Consider the following 12,709-nt stretch of genomic DNA (forward strand, 5'->3'; position numbering starts at 1 on the left):
TGGCTCACCCCCGCCCCCTGCTCGCCTCATTTTTTCACTGGCTGTTTTTTGGCAGGAGCCAATGAGGAGTGAGAGACCCAGGAGAGCCATTGCTCACATGCACATTGCTGGATAAAGATGGGGTTCAGGTAAGTATAAAGGGGGGGGCCTCACCAGAAGTTTTTTTCTGCCTTTAGAGCCACTTTAAGCTGGCCATACACTAGGGGAATTCATTATTTATTTATAAATTTTTTGTGTTAAGAAAATGTGTTCAATTTTCGAGTTGCTAACCTGTTTCCCAAAAATAAGACCTACCCTGAAAATAAGACCTAGCGTTGTTTTCCAAGAGGGCTGAAATATAAGACCTACACCGAAAATAAGCCCTAGTTAAAAATGCTTGTAAAATCCCATAATCCCCTCTATTACGGTAGTATATAATGTACAATGTGTGTATTTCTGTAATTTATTTATGGGGAAGAGAGCTCCGGCGGGTCACAGAAGCGCAGAATGGCGCTATAACAAAGGTATTTCGCACAATTATATTACGGGAACATGCACATTGTACATTATATACTACTGTAATAGAGTGGATTGTAGGATTTTACAAGCATTTTAACTCGGTTCTCACTAGGAATTCCTGACAGGCAGGGTGGGAGAGGGGGAGAGAAGACAGCACATTACATGGTAAGACCTACCCCAAAAATAAGCCCTACTGTGTCTTTTGTTGGCATAATTAATATAAGACCCGGGCTTATTTTCGGGGAAATTGACGTTCATTTTTGACCACAATGATGAGAAAATTTGAAGACGCATGTTTTGATTTTATAAAATCAAATTTCATTTTGAAGAACTTTCGAACAACATTCGTCAAGTTATCAAAATGCACAGAGAATTTTTGTTCAAACGTTTGTATGAAGGTTCATTTGAAAATCTACTAGTGTATGGCCACTGAATTCTTATACATATACTGTATATCCGTAAAGATATATATTTGTTAGATGTGTTCCAGAAATTCATTGCCTGGTCCTCACCCAAATGTCTTTTCTGAATAGACAAAGCTCTGACACTTCCTGGTAATGTCAGAGCTTTCTTGCTCCCTGCCGGCCCCTCACTAAGATGGGCTGGCCATTGGAAAGATGTAGTAAAGCCCAGAGTATTACTGACTCAAAATGGCTCCACAAGTAGTCGTAGATTAGGCTATGTATGGGAAAGTAGCAGGTTCATTTAATAGCCCTCATCTGTTTCTGATACTTGTAGTCCCTGCACTCTCTCAAGATTTTGTTCACCTGTTGAATACTTAGTACTTCCGGGTATGGCAGTGAGTGAGTCTCTTTGTTTCCTTCTACAATGCAGTGCTAAGTACCTGAGCGGCCAATTACCAAGCTTGATTGTTGTCAGATAAGAGCGTTTCCTTAGATCTGTATAAACCCAGAGCAGGCTTATCCAGATGTGGGTGAGCGAGGGAGTGTGGGTATGCAGGGAAGGTGCGTTTTATCGCTGGATGGTCACGGCTATCATACAAGCCAGTTACTTTGCCTTGAATTGAAAAGAATAGGTTCCCCTCAAACTAAATTTAAAAGAGCTTTTCCACTTTTAGTTCTAAGTTGGCTTCTCACCTCTCTCAGCATATGGCAGTATCCTCAGCTTCTCGGCTGCTTCCAAAAAGCCTAACATGCAGGTGAAATGGTTTTCCATTTTTTGTTCATTAAGGCCCCTTTCAGACGAGTGGACTCCATCAAGTGTATCCGCCTGCTTAACAGGGGATCTCTCCACTAAGTAGGCGGATGGCAGGTCCGTGTCCGCTCCACTATGTAGAGCGGACACAGCGTGCTGTTCTCTATGGGATGGTCGGATCGTAACGGACTGCCTGTCCATTTCCATTCAACTGTCATCCGATTTGATCTGCCGGACGGATGGGGACTGGATTCCCATCCGTCTGTTAACGGATCGGATTCCGGCGGGTATCAGCCGACACATATCCGCAGACATCCGCTGCCCTATAGAGAGCTATGGATGGTCTGATCAGGTACGTCTGAAAAACTTAGGTGGGCTTAAAGGGGCTGTAAAGGTACAATTTTTTTTTTTCTTCCCCTAAATAGCTTCCTTTACCTTAGTGCAGTCCTCCTTCACTTACCTCATCCTTCCATTTTGCTTTTAAATGTCCTTATTTCTTCTGAGAAATCCTCACTTCCTGTTCTTCTGTCTGTAACTACACGCAGTAATGCAAGGCTTTCTCCCTGGTGTGGAGTGTCGTGCTCGCCCCCTCCCTTGGACTACAGGAGTGTCAGGACGCCCACTAACACAGCTCCTTTCTCTATCTGCAACGTAGAGAGCATCCTGACTCTCCTGTAGTCCAAGGGAGGGGGCAAGCACGACACTCCACACCAGGGAGAAAGCCTTGCATTACTGTGTGGAGTTACAGACAGAAGAACAGGAAGTGAGGATTTCTCAGAAGAAATAAGGACATTTAAAAGCAAAATCGAAGGATGAGGCAAGTGAAGGACTGCACTGAGGTAAAGGAAGCTATTGAGGAAAAAAAATTGTACCTTTTATAACCCCTTTAAGGGCCCATTCACGCCAGGACCCAGAGTCTGAATGCACTGGATGTGCAGTCTGCTGCAGGTGTCAATAGATTCCTAATGACACTCCAAACACAGATCGCAAATGCAGTGCGTTTACCTGCACCAGATCTCATGGTTATGCAGTACCAGGTAATTTGGTTGCCGTGCGTTTTTAAAAGTAGCACATGCACTACTTTTGGTGCAATTTCTGTAGAGCGCGTTTCTGTGCGATTCCGGTGTGAACAGGCACTTGGGTTTAATGGTCTTAAATTAAATATATTTGTTTCTGAACAGTCCTGTTGTATCTGACCATTTCCTGCTGCCCCTTATGATGAACCTGTGACTGGAGAGAATCCTGACCGGTGAACTGCTCAGAGTTTATCCTCATTTCTTAAACCAGACAACTCTCTTTAACTGCCTTTGGCTGTGTTTCAAAATGGTCACTTCTGCTTTTACAGTATATATGTAATGTATTTGTTTTCAGTGGTGATGTAATTGCAGATGCATTTTTAAAAAGTTGGACGTTTGCATTGACCAAAAATGTCTGGATTTGTGTGGTACCTTTTTAACTGTATTATTTTATGTACAAAAATGTGATTCTCTTTTTTTTTTTGACACTGCCATAAGTAATTGAGTCGATGGAGAATTTGAGAAAACTGTGCTGCAAATGTGTTTTTAAATATTTATATGTGTGTTATTCAGAAGATACTTGTACAGATATTTATCTGGTATTATATAAATGTTACATTTCTTTTACTTCCTCAAAGATCTTGTGTTTTTTCAAGTGTACAGTAAATTTCATAATCTTTATTGTTACATAATATATACTGTACATATATTTACATACAGTAATCATAACCAGCTTCAGCTGTGGGTGTATTATTTGATACCATTATTACTTATATATGTGATATAGTGTGTGTAAAGTGTATTTTTTATATAAAAAGAAAATGGGGAAAATTATATATGGGAAGTCTGATAATTTAGAGTTGGGGATTATGGTTTTCAGAGGCAGTGTGGCTTTAAAGTGTAAGTAAACCCCCCCTATCGTTTTCAGCCAAGAAAGCTGCCATCTTTGCCTTGGTTAATCTACAACTGCCCTGATGCTGCACATGTGATCAGTTATGACACCAGCCATTGGATGGTTTGACAGTTTGGTTGAGAACACAACCAATGGGAGTGTTACATTTCTAGCACGTGCCGGAAATGAAACCGTTTTATGGATGGGTTTACTTCCGCTTTAATGTGGATATGCAAATGTAAGCAACAAAAACCCTTGTTTTTAACCCGAATACAAAGAGGGGGAATGTATATCTACATATACTGGGACTTTACGACCCCTTTCACACTGGGGCCTTTTTTGGGCGTTTTTCAGGCGCTTTGGCGTTTAAAAAAAAAAAGCCTGTAAAGCGCCTGAAAGAAGCCTCATCTGCAATCCCAATGTGAAAGACTGAGTGCTTTCAGAGCCCTTTCACACTGCCAGCATCTAAAAAACGCTGGTAAAGCGCCGCTAAGACCCCTTTCACACTGGGGCGTTTTTCAGGCGCTTTGGCGTTTAAATAAAGCTCCCTCAATGGGGAGGGGGCTTTAGGAGCGGTGTATTCAACGCTCCTAAAGCGCTGCAAAGAATCTGCTTGCAGGATTTTTTTTGACGCCCTGCCAGTGCAGCGCCTCAGTGTGAAAGCACTCTGGCTTTGACATTGGGATTGCAGATGCAGCTTCTTTTAGGCACTTTTTTTTTATAATTGCTTCTTTTGTTTATTATGACAAATAACAACATATAAAATAAGAAATAAACAATAAAAGGAAAAACAAAACATACACACCAAGCAATGGTCTAGTATACATAGGAATATACCAACCTATTCTTATACATAATATAATGTACACTACCCCCCCCCCCCCCCCTCAAGAGCACCCTAGATTTTTAAAATCAACCTTTTATCTACAGGAGAGAAAAAGGAGTTTAATAGCTCCCTGTTTCGTGACACTTAATAACTCTTTAAACTGCTCCAGAGTTACCATGGGCCGCTTGGCTGCTTCTCCGATTAACAGAGGATCTGTCAGTTTAGGTGGACGGCCATGTCTTGGTACGTTTGCAGTTGGGCCATACTCGGATGATGAATTGAACAGCTCTCCGTGAGATGTTTAAAGCTTGGGATATTTTTTTTATAACCTAACCCTGCTTTAAAATTCTCCACAACTTTATCCCTGACCTGTCTGGTGTGTTACTTGGCCTTTATGATACCATTTGTTCACTAAGGTTCTCCAACAAACCTCTGAGGGCTTCACAGAACAGCTGTATTTATACTGAGATTAAATTGCACACAGGTGGATTCTATTTACGAATTAAATGACTTCTGACAGCATTTGGTTCCACTAGATTTTAGTTCGGAGGTATTCAGTTTTCACTCTGATACCCCTAATAGGTGGGATTTTTAAGGCAACAAAATTGTATGTGACAACTAAGGTCATAGAAAAATATATTTATTACAATACATAAAATATCAAAATCTTGAACACAGAATTAAAAACATTTTAGAAAAGTACTGTGAGTCACCACATGCCCCAGGGCTAGGCTAAGAGCATGCTGGACAGTTTCCAACGCGTTTCAAATGGTATACATCCTTCTTCAGGGAAAAATTATACAGTATCACTTTCTAAAAGGAATGAAAAACATAATAAATAATCAAATAATAACCAAGGGTAAAAAACAAACTCAGACATGATTGGGCATGAAGAAGAAAAGGGGGAGTGCTTATCGAGGAAAACCCCTCCAAAGACAAAGAGGAGGGGCCATCAAAAGAACTCACCCTCTCTTTAATGGAGGAAAACGTACCCCAGGACCCGAGATGTGGATACCCCAGACCAGGCTGTGGGTGTCACGGAGGACACGTCGGATTTGTGTATGGGCCACTGACTCCCCAGACTTCAAACCATAAGGGGCAGAAATAGGGAAAGGATTCCTCTTATGCCAGCATCCAAAAACCAATGTTCTCTCCTGTAGTATAGCTGGAAAAGGGGGAGAGTATGAAAGGTATATATAATAATATATAGATGTCCAGATAACTAGATCCATAAAGTGTATATGTAAGAGTCCCCCAACATCAAAAAATTAGTGGGGGAAACAGAGTAAAGGGGGCTGAATATAAATGCAGGCCACACTTTTCACACATTTATTTGTAAAATATTTTGGAAATCATTTTCCTTCCACTTCATAATTATGTACCACTTTGTGTTGGTCTATCTGTCACATAAAATCCCAACAAAATACATTTACAATTTTGGTTGTAACATGACAAAATGTGGAACATTTCAAGGGGTATGAATACTTTTTCAAGGCACTGTAGAATGTATGCATGGGCCTTGCCTGAAAGAGTTTGGCACCCAGAGGAGTTGATGGCCCTCAAAACATAGAAAACTTCCTTAAAATTTTACTAAACTCACAACAGTAAAATTAGGGTGTATATGCAGCTTAGCATGCTTGTTATACTCACTGTGGAACTTAAGGGGTTAATCCTATGCATTGTGTAAAAAGACTGTATGCATAGATCCTCCTCCTGCAATGCCTAGCTTGGGAAGGGCAATAGCCAACTTGCACATGCTAAGTTGTGTCTTTTATGCTGGAGAGAACATATACTTGTTCTCAGAGATAGCCAGGTCACGTAATATTGGCATCACACATTTGGGCGTGTATACAGGCTGAAGAGGAAATCTCCTCCCACCTGAACTCTCAGCACTGGAGAAACTCTGTGGTTTATCATGTAATCATGGTATACAGATCAGCATAAAAGGTATATAGTGACTACTTTATTGTAAAAAGAAGATGAACTATTTTCCTATTACTAGTTTTAGTAACACTATAACCTACAAGAATGTTGTTGGACTGAGTATTTGCAGAAATACTACTAAGCATGGTCATGCAAGTGATAAGGATCCAAGTCAATCAGGGAGTGCCTGTAAAAACAATGAAAAAAATTACATGACTTGTAATTTACTTTTTATTTTATATATACATTTGTTATATTTTATACATAATATGTAAGCTTTTATCAAACAGTATGTTTGATAGGGGTAACAATTTTTTTAACCACTTCTGGGCCGCCCGCCATCGTTATACATTGGTACTTCGACGTTGAATGCCGTTGTTATAGCAGCAGATATAGTAGCTGCCATAACCCCGGTATTTTCTAAAACGGCAGACGGTCCGCCTTAAGACAAAAGTGGTCTCCGCGGTTGGATTTTCAAAGCAACGTACAGGTACGTTGCTTTGCTCACACGAGCCATTCTGCCGATGTATATGTGCGTTAGGCGGTCGGCAAGTGGTTAAAGAGGTCCTGTCATGCTTTTTTCTATTACAAGGGATCCAAAAGTGTAAAAAAAGTAAAATAAGATTTTGTTTTCAAGCGCACCGTGCCGCCGTGCTCCCGCGCAGAAGCGAACGCATAGGTAAGTCGAGCCCGCATAGGTGTTCAAGCCACACATGTGAAGTATCGCCACGATCATTAGAGCGAGAGCAATAATTCTAGCAAAAGACCTCCTCTTTAACTCAAAACTGGTAACCTGTAGAAATTTTTAAACATTGACTATGGACATTTTTAAGTGTCAATGTTTGACACCATTCCACGAGCAGGCGCAATTTTGAAGCGTGACATGTTGGGTATCAATTTACTCGGTATAAAATGATCTTTCACAGTATAAAAAATTGAACTTACTTTACTGTTTTCTTTTTTTTATTATTCAAAAAAGTGTATTTCTTTCCAAAAAAAGTTAATAAGTTAGCTAGTTGTCTGTGCCCCCCTCCCCATGCTGCCAATTTGTCATTATAAAACTCTAAGGACGCTAATGTTTATCAGCACAGCAAGTGCACTGGGAACATGCAGTTTCAATTGTATAATGGTTCCTCAGTTTTTCTATCAAATTACAGTTTGTTTGGGACTCTACGGAATTAATCTTCTGGAATAACCCTCATTAGCCTGAAAGAAAAAAATTGATAAAATTAATGAGTCGTTCTTTTCTCATGTGAATAATTATTTGGTACAGATCTAAAAATCCCAGCTGCACTAATGCCAAAAAACTTTTGAGATGAAGTCTTGTTTTATTTTATACCATTGAAGGATTAGAGAATATTTAATGATCATATGTATTGATGATGAATGGATGCAGCAAAATCCTCAGATTCTTTTAGTAATTTTTAAAGGGGAATTATAATAAAAGTGTTGAGTTAGGTTTATTTTATTTTATTTTTTTATGTAATATTTAATATTTATATTTAGGGCTGTTACTGATTAAAATTTTCGTGTTCGATTAATCGATTTTTTTTTAATCGACTAATTTTGAATAATTATAACGCACATACAGATCCAACTACCGTATTTTCCGGCGTATAAGACGACTTTCTAACCCCTTAAAATCTTCTTAAAAGTCGGGGGTCGTCTTATACGCCGGTAACCTAACCTTACCTTATCCTAAGGCCCCATACACACGAGAGGATTTATCCGCAGATACGGTCCAGCGGACCGTATCCGCGGATAAATCCTCTCGAGGATTTCAGAAGATTTCTATGCGATGGCGTGTACACACCATCGCATTGAAATCCGCGCTGAAATCCTCTGGCGATGACGTGTCGCGCCGTCGCCGCTATTATGACGCGGCGACGGGCGCGACGCTGTCATATAAGGAATTCCACGCATGCGTCAAATCATTACGACGCGTGCGGGGAATCCCTTTGGACGGATGGATCCGGTAAGTCTGTACAGACGAGCGGATCCATCCGTTGGAATGGATTCCAGCAGATGGATTTGTTGTGCATGTCAGCAAATATCCGATCTGCTGGAATCCATCCCAGAGGAGATTTCTCCGCGGAAACAGATCCGCTGGCGTGTACACACCATAGGATCTATCCGCAGAAACCCATTTGCTGGGATTTATCTGCGGATGGATTCTATCGTGTGTATGGGGCCTTAGACATGCAGAATCGTGGCCGTACATATTTTTTAAAAGCCGCGCCTCCTACGTCTTCTGTTCCGTGATAGGTGGAACACTCAGCTTCCCAGGAGGCACTGTGTTTAGTGTCTACCTATCACGGAGGCCCTCTTGTCCTGTGTTTAGTGTCCGCCTATCACGGAGGCCCTCTCGTCCTCGGACGAGAGGGCTTTCCGTGATAGGCGAACACTCAACACAGTGCCTCGTGGGAAGCTGCGTGTTCCGCCTATCACGGAACAGAAGACGTAGGAGGTGCGGCTTTTGAAAAAACGTACGGCCGCAATTCTGCATGTCTTAGGATAAGGTAAGGGCTTTAGATATACTTTACCGAACAGTGGAATAACTGATTTCCAAGGGCAGAAAACCCCCCAGGTCTGCTCAGGGAGTCTGGCATGTAATGGGGCACAGTCTGGCATGTAATGGGGCATAGTCTGGCATGTAATGGGGCATAGTCTGGCATGTAATGGGGCACAGTCTGGCATGTAGTGGCACAGTCTGGCATGTAATGGTGGCACCGTGAGGCGAGGCATGACTAGTAGGAAGGGGGTAGTCTTATACGGCGAGTATATCCCAAAACCAACATTTTGGCTGGAAAATTAGGGGGTCGTCTTATACGCCCAGTCGTCTTATACACTGGCAAATACTGTACTTTTAGCTTATCTCCTTGCATTGCAACTCTGCATTAGTCAGTGGTAAATGTGGTATACACTATACAATCACCCAACACTAGTTAGTTTCCACAATCCATGACTTAACTTCACAGTTCACACAAATACATTTTAAATTCAAACTGTAGCACTGACGCAAGTATTTTTTTCTTATTAAACTTAAATTAAACTAAAATGTAGAAAGTTAGTTTAACTTTAATTATAAAATGTATCTAGTATATTGACTGTCAGTCACTTTATAGTAGGCAAGTAGGCATCACTTTAGCCAGTCACGCAGACATACCAGAGTGTTTACATTTTCTGGAAGCAGACATGATAGCATTTTATTGACAATAATACCCTGAAGAACTGAACAGTCTTTCGCACGGAACAAATGCTGCTGATACACAAATAATTGCCTGCACAAAACTGCTTAGGACAGGAAAACTATGGTTATTTTTGCCCCCTTCCCCTGATGGAGCCTGATGCATCCTCCTGCTCCACAGATGCAAAGGTACCTCAATCCAATGAGTGCAATTTGCTCGCATCCAGCAGGGTAAGTCTCACTGTCCAGGCTGTCCAGTGACATCAAGAATTTTGATCGATCAAAAAAATTAAAGATTAATCGAGGAATTAATCTTTAATTTCCCCAGCCCTATTTATATTAAATATTTAGTGTACAAGTACAGTTCTTATTTGTACATCACAAGACACAGAGGAGTTCAAAATCAAGACTACTTGGCTTATGTTGCCACACTTAGGTGAATGGAAACTCGTAAAAAAAAAAGTCAGGAATGCCTGACCAGACATAAACCTTCCCAGCTCAGCTAACCCTCCATTTTAAGTTGAGCTTGGAAACTGTGTGTTTTTTAAACCTCCGTTTTGTGCTTGTATCCTTAGGTGATAGATGTTCCTCCCTGTGTCTCTATAGCAGAGGTCTCAAACTGGCGGCCCTCCAGCTGTTATGAAACTACAAGTCCCAAGAGGCATTGCAAGGCTGACAGTTACAAGCATGACTCAGGCAGAGGCATGATGGGACTTGTAGTTCCGCAACAGCTGGAGGGCTGCCAGTTTGCCACCCCTGCTCTATAGAGATCTCTGTCATAGACTTTGTTTCCATATATTCGTGCCTGTTCCTTACACCCCTGGTGAAGCAGAAATGGGCTCCATCCAAATCAGTTACAACGGCCAGCAGGCAAAGGAGGACTCTACCGGCGGCGGGAACCCATATGTAAGGGCAGGGATAGTCCATAATGTCTGCCGGGCAGTGGTCTCAGATGTTTAGCTTACTGGGTGACCTCACTGCCAGGTTGTTCTTCAGGTTTACTATAGTGATTGATTCCCCTGTGGGGCATGACATACAGCAGTGGTAATGTGACAAAGGGGCAGTGTGCATGCGCAATGAAGTAATCGCTTGGGTCTGTGCATGCATGGGCACCATTTTCCTTTGATCCCTGGGCATATCTTGCAGCACTTTAGATACACAGCGTGAGGATACCAGAAAACAACTCATGAGTAGTCTGCCTACACAATATCTGCCTAAAGCCCTGCATAGCAGCATTGCCATGTATTGATCGAACCACTGTAAGTATTAGAACATTGGCAACTGCCACATACTGTAGGTGTTCTGGCATAGGCTTTGGCCGCGTACACACGGTCAGTCAAAACCGATGGAAACGGACTGAAGGACCGTGTGGGCCCCATCGGTCAGTTATCCTTCGGTCAAAAATTTTAGAACTTGCTTTAAAATTGAACCGATGGACGCCTAACCGATAGGTCAAAACCGACGGTTAGTATGCAAAAGCATCGGTTACAAACCCGCGCATGCTCAGAATCAAGTCGACGCATGCTTGGAAGCATTGAACTTCATTTTTCTCAGCACGTCGTTGTGTTTTACATCACCGCGTTGGACTCGATCGTTTTTTTAACTGATGGTGTGTAGGCACATCAGACCATCAGTCAGCTTCATCAGTTAACCGATGAGAACGGTCCTTCGGACCGTTCTCATCGGATGGACTGATCATGTGTACGCGGCCTTACACTTCTCTCAGCTGGGTGGGCTGTTCCATCTGGGGTTCACAGACCTGTTTAACACTCAGCAGGCCATAGCCTCACAAAGGCAGAGAAGTGGGGGAATGTGAAGGGGATCACAAATCCCTTAATCAGGTAGGGAGTACCTTCTGCATATGTTGCCCTTCAAAGGCAAGTATATGCCCTTATCTGGCATATACATGATTTTAGGGGCACAATGCTCAACTTCCTTTGTGTCAGAGGAATTATCTGCAGCTATATCTGGACTGCAGATCAGCTCTCAGGGGTTCTCATTGGCTTGATACAGAAGACCATGGTGGGCTTCCTGGCAGTTTTGGTACATACTTACCTTATCTCTGCTGGAATGCTTCCTCAAAAGTCACTGGTTTTAGGTCCTGACGAGTGCCAAATAGTCTTTTGCAGTGGATCCTCATCTACAAGAAAGGATGTATGTCGTTTGGGCTCAACTAGGGAAGGTGTTTTCACTGTCTAAAAGTTTTGCTCGCCAGTATTCCATGGAGGAGGAGTTCTATAAGAAATAGGGCTCGTCGACTGTTAAACCCGGCTATTTTATAATTAAATAAGACCCTGATAGTTCTGGTGAATTAAGTCTTGGTCTTTAAAAATTCCACAGGTAACAGGATAGCTTCTCTTAGTAGGAGCAGCTCTGCAGCCTGTAGTGGGACTTTGCCAAGCCCTTAAAGTTTGGGCAAAGTGTGTGCTCTTTTCCAGAGAATAAGATTCTGAAGATCCTGACATTTGCCAACTCCTGGAAGACTTTCTGAGAGCTTGACGTTTCTCAGTGGATGCCTTGGAAGTCTTCATAAAGCAGTTATCACAATTTGCCACTTTATCGGTCCACATGACAAGTGATAAAGTGTTGTTTGGCAGAACTTCTCTGCAAGCAGTATGCGAATGACTGCCCTTTGAGGGTGAACACTTGTTTGGACTACCCTTAGAAAACCCTCATCCAGAAGGTGACTAGGGAAACGCATGCTTTTACCCTTTAAGGAGAAGGTTACAAGTCAGAAACCAGAGACAACTTCAAAATACAATTGTCAGGGATGGCCAAATCTGAATAGCTACACTTAGGGTCTGCTTTATGTGAGATGTATTTACATTGAAACAAAAGTGGTGTACCTGGACGGCCTGCTTATCATGGAGCAATCGGCTCAGAAAGTGAAGTTACTGTCAAGCATACAGTACAAGTACTGTTGAGGTTCGGTTGGGTGCTGAACCTTCAGAAGTCGGTCTTGGTTCTGCCTCCTCTGGAGTACCTAGGCTTAGTTCTCAAAACTGCTCAAGCAAAGGTACTGCTCTTGTAGAGGAAATGCCTGCCTCCTTAAAGCCAGGTGCAGACTCTGAGGTTGATGGAAAGTCCTTCAACTATACCATGCATGAAAGTGCTGGGGAAGATGCTCCCCGCCTTTCATGCGGTCGCATATGCCCAGTTTCACTCTGCAGCTTGGTATTCTGTTGGTATATGACAAATGCCAGGAGTCCTTG

Source organism: Rana temporaria, chromosome 9 (genome assembly GCF_905171775.1).
Source record: "Rana temporaria chromosome 9, aRanTem1.1, whole genome shotgun sequence".
In the NCBI taxonomy this organism is placed as follows: domain Eukaryota; kingdom Metazoa; phylum Chordata; class Amphibia; order Anura; family Ranidae; genus Rana; species Rana temporaria.